The sequence below is a fragment of the Elephantulus edwardii genome, unplaced genomic scaffold, assembly GCF_000299155.1.
Source record: "Elephantulus edwardii isolate Elephantulus edwardi_28Jun2011 unplaced genomic scaffold, EleEdw1.0 scaffold00151, whole genome shotgun sequence".
Taxonomy (NCBI): Eukaryota; Metazoa; Chordata; class Mammalia; order Macroscelidea; family Macroscelididae; genus Elephantulus; species Elephantulus edwardii.
In genome coordinates this window covers 3,541,854-3,550,892 of record NW_006399901.1, presented here as the reverse complement: position 1 = coordinate 3,550,892, position 9,039 = coordinate 3,541,854, and the positions used below count along the sequence as shown (strand labels likewise).

The window sequence follows — 9,039 nt, the reverse complement described above, 5'->3', positions numbered from 1 at the left end:
AATGAGAACATGGTGGCAAAAGTAGACAAGGTGAAGTCCACCATCAAATTCCAGTTGAAAAAGGTCCTGTGTCTGGCAGTGGCTGTTGGCCATGTGAAGATGACAGATGATGAACTTGTTTACAACATCCATCTGGCTGTCAACTTTCTGGTTTCTTTGCTAAAGAAGAATTGGCAGAATGTTTGGGCCTTGTATATCAAGAGCACCATGGGCAAGCCCCAGCGTCTGTACTAAGATACAGCTCAATAAATCTTACTGTTTATACCAAAAAAAAAAAAAAAAGAACTGACCCATAGCTGACCCTGCAGCAGGTTTTCCGAGGCAGTTAATTGCACAGGAGCAGATTGTCTATCCTCCTGCAGAGCTGGTGGTGAATTTGAACCACATGTCTTTGTTATTGCAGTGCAGTTTCTTACCCCGAGGCCACCAGAATTCCCTAATGCTCCCCCTACAAGTTGTGAGATATAGTGTAAGCATCTAAATTCTGTCAATGTGTAAAGTTTATATAGAAACTTCACATGCATCATTCATGCTACTCTCACAACAACCAAATGGGGCAGATATGATAAAGTAGTCATTTCTGTAAGAGATAAAGGAAGATCAAAGTCATATGTTATAAAAGGTGCAGCTGGAATCTGTAATGGGTAATTATACCCATTAGGTCATAGGGCACTTTTGTCTATGCCTTTAGAGGTTGGGTTCATTTCAGGTTCCTTGACGTTATCTAGAAAAAAACTAGGGGCCAAATATTAAAAAGCAGACACATCTGGAAACACAGGGTAATGGTAGGCATAGTTTAATGGTGTTTAATTTTATAAAACATAATGAATGTGAATGATTGTATGAAACACAATGTGAATGAAGAATAGTATGTGAAACACAATGTACACAAACTTTCTAAGTAATCCAATATAAAATAAAAATTTATTTTTAAAAAAAAATACAGAAAATAATAAAAAATAAAACCAAACACAGGCATTTGTGATGATTCAAGACTACTTCCTGAGTCAATCTGATGATCTGTGTACACTTTCTATATATCTAACTTTCTTCCATTCAGACCTCTCCCTCCGACTGTGTATAGAATATGTACATATACATAAACGCTTGAAATGATGGGGAAAGTTCACTCATACCAAGGCATTAAGTCATGTCCATTGCGTGTCCAGTCACGTGCTAGATGATAAAGCAGTGTGAATGGAAGAGAACATCTAATCAGAACATCTGATAGACAATTTCCTCTCATGCTATTTCAGTCTCTGAAAACCCAGCACCAACTTGATGGTAAACAACAATAACTTTATTTCTCTGATCCTAAACATCTGATTAAGGAGACAATTTCTCATCTAATATCTACTGGTTAAATAACAACAGGGCACTGGGGACCTCAATCATAAAGACTTGCAGAATTTAGTTACCATTGCTCAGATCATTCAGTTCTCACTCCACGGTCACTGGCGTGGTCAGGCCCTCCTTGGCTCATTTCAACCACTCACAGCTTCAGGAATGTCCCCCAAACTTAGATTAAGTACCACCCTTGTCCACAACAGATGTCCCTACTCTGAAACTCCTCAATAGCTGTGCAGCCCTTGTGCCTGCTACACTCTATCGAATGCATGTGTCTGCTGAATATGAGTAAGGAGCACTGGTGGCCTTGTGGTAAGAAATTGTGCTGCAGTCCCAAAGGCACATGATTCAAATGCACCAGCTGCTCCACAGGAGAAGGATAGACAAACTCCTCCTGTGTGACTGTCTCTGAAAACTCACTAAAAGGTCAGCTATGGATTGGTTCCAACTCAACAGTACACAACAACCACAACCACTGGGTAGGCTACACTGTACTGAACACGTCTCTACTCTACAGCTCTTGTACCTGCTGCCCTCTCCTGAAAGCATATCTTAAATGAAAGTTCTACAGAAGAAGGAAGCGTGATTTCTACGTTTTTAACTACTGATGTCTTACTCTAATCTGGATACAGAGTGTGAAAGCTCATGAATGACAAAGGAAATTGAGAATTAAAGTGGCCAGGAAGTTCCAGTTCAAGTTCAAGGTGGAACTTTAGTCAGCTAAAAGTGGCAATTACAGTGGCAGTAACTACTTGAGCAAAAGGTCAGAGAAGGGGAACAGTCTGATTGGAATGACTCAGATGGAATAAAGTCACATGAGAAAAATCCTAGAGGTTTAAAAAAAAAAAAAGAATATGAACTAGGAATAAATAATAATGGAATTCAAACCAGAGAAGAGTTTATCCCAGGAAAAAGGTTATTGTTTTTGTTGTTTATGGGCTTGATTAAAAGAATAAAGGCTATAAAATGACTCACATTCCATTCAAATGCTGCAGTAGCGAAGCCTGAAGCTGCTCCTGTCCCGGCCAGACCCACAAAGTGATTGCTGCCGATGTTACTGGCAAAGAGGGAGGCACCCATCTGCAATCCAAAAGAACAGAGTAGGATCAGAAATGAAAGACTCAAATCTGAATTCTTGAAAACAATTCAACCCTGAAACAGAAGTCTTTATTTCTCAGCGAAGATGATGACAAACTGTGCACCACATCTGCCTATTTCTTGTTTGTATGGCCCGTGAGCTAGGAATAGTCTTTACATGAATGATAAAAAAAAAAGGGGGGGGGAAATATTTCAACTAAAGAGTATTTCATAAAATGCGAAAGTAGTGTGATATCCACACTTTAGTACCCATATGATTTCATTATCTCACAGACACATCCATTTGTTTGTGTATTGATAACTATTTCTTGAGCTAGACTCACCACCACCCTTTGTGGTGGTGATGGAGCATTTGCTTCAATAACCATCTGTACTAAGGATTTGGCACCTTACAGGAAAATCTTGCCTTCTGCTACCTTAGGGAAACATTGACCTATTTACCTCCAATTTTAAGCTGAACCTATCCTTAATCAAGAACCTTCAGAACTCCCATCAACCTCTGCTCTTCTGATAAAACCTCAAGAATCCCAAAGTTGGGGAATAATAGTGCTTCTCTCCCTCATGCTGACCCTGGGACCCTCTTCCTACCCATCAGTCTTTCCACATATCACTTCCTGGTCTTTGTTCTTGTTATTAGACTATGTCATCTGACTAGGACTCAAAGCAACTTTGTGGGAGAAAGGTGGACAATCTTCACCCATGTGATTTATTGTCTCTGAAAACCTGCCGAAAGGTTATTTATGAGTCAGTTCTGACTTGATGGCACACAATAACAACAACAACAATGGCTTGACTCAGACACTCCCAACACCATTAGTCTAAACTAACACCATTGCTATGTTGCACTTTTAAGTGCTTACAGTCCTCTACAGTCCTGAGAGCAGATTTTCCCAATGCAACACATTTTTTTTAACTTCTTATCTCTTGCTCTCATGGGTGATGATTATGGACCTGATCAGAATGATGTCATGACAACTTCAATCTTTTCTCCACCTATCATGATGTTGCCTACTTGTCTTTAGTCACTACCTTTAAAAAGAGCCTTTGAATGATCATGAATGAAGCCCATTTCTGACATACCTGAATTGGATGTGAGACTCTAGCAGTATCCACTCTACGTTCTATGTTCCCACTATCCAACTCTCTATATAAACATTTCCTATTCAGACATTTGGGAGCTCTGGTAGCTTAGGGACAAGGAGCTGCACTGTAGTCCCAAAGGCATGCAGGTCGAGGCCACCAGCTGCTCCACAGGAGAAGGATGGGCAGTCTCCTCCATTGTGATTAACTGTCTTTTTAAACCCACCAGAGGGTCCAGCTATGGGTCGGTTCTGACACCATGGTACACAATAACAACAACATTCAGACATTTGACTTTGGGTACATTGGTAGAAGTTATTCCTTGAAGAAGGATGTCATGCTTGGGGAGGTGGATGGTGACAAAAGAAAAGAAGACCTTTGACCAGGTGGGTCAATACCATGGCTGCAGCAATGGACTTAAGTGAGTCAGGAATTGTAAGATTGGCAAAAGATAGGACAAGATTCAGATCTATTGTTCATAGGGTCACTGTGAGGCCTACTCGACTCAATGGCACCTAACAACAACAACTGAAATGAGATGGAGACTGTTGTTGGCTATGATTGCTGCAGCTCTGAATATTTCCCAAAAATAGTTTTGCATAGATGGACTAGGAAAGTAATATCTGGTTGGACATCAGTGGAGTCAAGGAGTTTACTTTTCCAAATGGTTTTTCTGTCCCTTGATATCCTGAGACTCTACTAAAGATCAGCTAATTGATCAAAATATGGGTAGTTTATCTAATGGGAGAACACTCCAGATATGGTAAAACTGAGGCTCCGCAAGTCTTCCCTGCAGCACGTACTAATCGGACATGCTAATTGCCTGGGCACGCTCAGGTGGTTAATTTGAAGCAATGTAGGACACTTGGTAGACAAAAGGAAATTAGATTGGAGTAAGACATGGCCTAAATTGCCACCTTGATGACCCTCGAGGAATGGTCTTTGCCCCAGCATTCCAAAGACAGAAGATTGCGCTCAAGACTCTGGGAACTCTCCCACTCCACGTGCCTCCTGACCTGAGCCAACTCCCTCACCCATGCATGATGTCATCAACAGCTGTGTAAGCTTCTTCAAGACCTTCCAGCAAATCACTGGAAAGTCCAAAACCATGGAAGGGAGGTTTAGGGTCAGGAGGAGAACAGTATATTGTAAAAAATGATGGAGTGGTTGTCAAAGAATGAACTTTGCAGACATTTTTGGTCTCTGCCCTTTTTAGTAATTTAATACTGATTTTTGTGATGCTCAGAATTCTAAACAAATCATCAACCCAACAAAACCCATTTCATATAATGCTTAGTTTAAAAAAAAAAAAGTCAATTAAAAAGTGGCAAACACTGTGTAAGGCCACAATTACAAAAAGCTAAAGAAAGGTCAGCACATAGTATCAGTTTAATACAATTACTAAGGAGGAGAAAAGAGAGGCAGGTAGAAAATTAACTAACATTTAATAAACATTAATTAAGATAAATGAAGGTAAAGACAGTATGAAATGAATGAGTGAACAAACATTGTGGGTATTATAATGAATGTAATGGAACAAAATGTGCATTTATGGTTAAAAAAGCAACATGCCTTTGTAAACTTTCTATCAAATCACAATAAAAATTGAGGATAAAATTCATGTCAAGCTTTCAATTAGTCACTATCTCTTTTGATCACTCCAGTTAAGTTTTTCACCAACATCCATGTATTTTCAGACAGTGGAGACAATGAATGCAACATATCTGTGAATGAAGCACTGACTTGGCACTTACTGAATATCCAACCCAGTGCTGACTCTCTAGTTCAGAGGAGATACACCCTCTGAGGCAGTAAGGGGCTAGGAGAAAGCTACACATTAAAATACAAAAGGGGCAAACCCAGTAGTCTAAGAGTTAAAAAAGACTTGATGTTGACATCATTGTAATGAAACACACATTTATTGTCAACAAATTCCACAGAACGAACACACCAGGCAAAGGTTGGAAGAGCTGTGAGGCTTCTTAAAGTTTTTGGTTGGGTGTTGAAGACAACAGAAGGAAAGAAATTAATCCAAACAAGACAGATGACATTAGCTCAGACTGGAAGTGCAAAAAGAAGACGCGTTAGAATAGTTATGAAGGCAAGGCGGATGATCCTGAAAGGGACTCCTTAAATGCCATAAAACTGCTCTCACAAATGTTGACAAATGATAATCAGTAAAACTAAAGTGGAGCCCTTGAGTTCAGGATTTAGGAAGATATGGCAGAAAATGGACAACCTGTATAGTTCTGAAAATATCAAGTGTGTCCCCGCCCCCTTCATATGCACAGAAACTTTCATTTCAGGGTAAAAATAGTTTACTCACAGGCCACCAGACCATATCTCGGCCAGCCAAGAAGAAGCCTCCAACAGTGCTCCGGTTGGTCTTCAGCATGGCCTAAGCAAAAGGGAAGACAGATGGGGTTCAATCCAAACACATGGCACGAAGCCATCTGGATGCTCTGGCCAAGGTGCTGACATATTTTTCTGTTAGTTATGGCATAACTGAAGTCCTGCTTAAAAACCACTGTTACCTTAAAAAAATAAAATACAATAAATCTAGAAGGAATTTGAGAAAGCATAGCCCTCAACTTGTGTCCTGCATATGCTATATATCTTATTTACTCAAACAATATGAAGTAGCTGTAACGATGGGCTTGTGAGATGTTTTGCAGCTTTCCTTTCATTACTGATCAGAAAGAATGAAACTCAATGGACAAAACACTCAGCTCCCTAAGTTAGAAAGTGAGCAAACACCAAAGGAAAGGAAAATGAATGAGATGATAAAAATAAAAGCATTCATCCCAGCCACCGGAGATGCCAAACAGAAAAATGGTTAAAGGTGACACCTGAGTGCTAATGTTAACTGTGTCCTTACTTATGGGTTTGTTAGGAAAATAAATAAACTTATACAAACTCAGTATAAACTCTCTCTCTCTCTCTCTCTCTCTCTCTCTCTCTCTCTCTCTCTCTCCCTCTGTGTGTGTGTGTGTGTGATACACTCACACACACATCACACAACTTTGATGCATGGTGAAATTTGTGGAAGCTGTCATACTTCCTCAGTTATGGTACTCCACATCCGTCCCTCCAATAAGATGCCTTCCCCTCGTGCCTCCTGCTCCTCACATATTCCCATTAAGCTCCCACATACCCACAGCCCAACTGCCGTCACCACCAAAAAATAGATGACAATGACAGAGATGTCAGCAGCATTTCTGATGCGCTCTGACATGGGAGGATCCTCCGGAGTCACGGCCGTGGTGCTGGGACTTAACGTGCTGGCCATGGCTGCAGGCTGTCCTTCTGCCTCCCTCAGTGGTCCTTTCTTTATATAAGTTATTGGTTAATCATCAGCTTCAAGCAGGTGGGGCATGATATCAAAGCTCGCACCTAACCTAGGGACCTTTAAACTTGTCCTCTGAAACTGACTTCTGAGACTCTAGCCCCACAGTGGAGGCTGAATTGTGAGGGTCCAAAAATGAAGTTAGAATTGAAAGAGGAGATGGCAAGCTCACTGAATATAAATAGGAGGCCTTTCAAAAAAACTTGACCCAAGTCATGTGATGATTATGAAGAAACGTAGAGCAGAAGGATGGAAGCAGTGAGGCCACAAAGCAGTTAAGAAGGTACAGAGGGTGATTGACCCTTATCGAGCAGATAAGAGTTCTGAAACAGAAGCTGTTTACCTGGAAAATTAACTTCAACACACATTTCAGAAGACAGAAGAAGAATTAATGCCTTTAAATTGTGGTATTGGTGATCAGTATTGAATATACATACACACATTTTCTAAAAAATCAGGGTAATGCTGGGCATAGTTCAATGGTGAATAATTTTTACAAAACAATGAATGGGAGTGGTTTTATGAAACACAACGTGAATGAAGGATAATGTGAAGAACAATGAATTTTAAGTGCACACCAATGCTGTTGTTGCTCTTGTTATGTGCCGTCGAGTCACCTGCAACTCATAGTGACCCTATGTACAACAGCCCTAAACCCTGCTCTATCCTGTGTCAATCTTATTGTCTCTGACACACAGACCCTATTATCCCAGTCACTGAGTAAATCCATTTCATCCAGAGTCTTCCTCCCTTGTGCTGTCCCTTCATCCTTCCAAGTATTATGTCCCTCTCCAAACGAAGCTTCAGAATCCTTACCTCCAAGGAGCAGCCTGGTTTCATCCTCTCTAAGATGAACCTGTTTGTTCTCCTAGCAATCAATGGTATATTCAATACTCTTCTCCAGCACCACAGCTGAAAAGCATCAATTCTCCTTCTATCATCCCTAGTCATTGTCCAGCTCCCGGATGCATAGCAAGTAATTGCAAAGCCTATGGCCTGGATCAGGTGCACCTAGGAAGAAGGATTGGACATCCACTTCTGAAACAGCAGGACTTTAAAAAACCTATGTACAATGCATACCAATATAAAATACAAATTTAAAAAATAAAAGATCAGACTTAGGTAGACAATTCAAAACCTCAACATTTTCATTGAGTGGGAATCAGTTCATAGCTAACCTTTTAACAGAGCTTCAGAAGCCGAAAATCATGCAGTTGCTGGACTACTGGGTAAAGAGTTGTACTGTTAATGCAAAGGCAGGCAATTTGAATCGTCCAAATGCTCCTCCAGAGGAAGATGGACAATCTCCTCCCATATAATTTATAGCCTCTGGAGGGTCAGCTATGGGTTGGTTCCTACTTGATAGCAATGAGTGAGTGAGTGAGTGAATGAGTGAAATCACACAGGAGCAGATTGCCCTTCTCTCTCTCTGAAATCCATTGTTGTATTTGAACAATCAGAGAGGGGCCACCTTTGAGTTAGCAGCACAACTCTCAATGGACTGTGCCACCAGAGCTCTCTTCAGGTGCAGCTAATCATGGGTGAATGATCCCATCTTTCGTTCATTGAAGCAGACATTACTGAGTTCCTAAATCATAGCAAAAAAAGCGATAATGAGTGGATCCACAAGAGAAAACTTCACAACGGACATGTTAAAAGACGTCCATATAACCCTTGGGATCAAGATTCTTTCTTTGTCCACTGATCTGAGATTGTTGCCTGGATACCTCTTACTTGGGAAGCACAGTTCCCTTATATCTTTATTTTGGAGGGATTTGTCAAGTTTCCATACTCAATTTCAGTGAGTTTCACTGCAAGACCACTATAAAATTTAAAAAAAAAAAAAAGGAAGTTTAACACTTTCTCTCATACCAGGGAAAAATACGACCCAGGTCTGACATTACCTTAAGTTTTAAAGAGGAAGAGCAGAAAAGGAGGCTGACAACGTCTATGTTGGTTCACCATCAGTCATTTGCCAGTTTACTGATGAGATTGGCATATCACTATAAGGTTGTAAGTTCTCCTACCAGTACTTTATTTTCTTTTTATATATATATGTGGCACCAGCAGCCAGGCGCATTGCCATGGGAAAGTCTGCTGTTAGGGACCTCTCCAAAGTACTGAAGAGCAGTGGTGTCTCCCTGGAGACTAAGGTGCGTCTGATACAG

The 9,039-nt window shown here is 40.6% G+C and overlaps 1 pseudogene; it reads right to left on the bottom strand.

Annotated features, from left to right (window-relative positions):
* The window catches only part of LOC102865035, a 71,405-nt pseudogene extending 64,591 nt beyond the window's left edge, over positions 1-6,814 (bottom strand).
* Between the last annotated feature and the right edge of the window lie 2,225 nt (positions 6,815-9,039).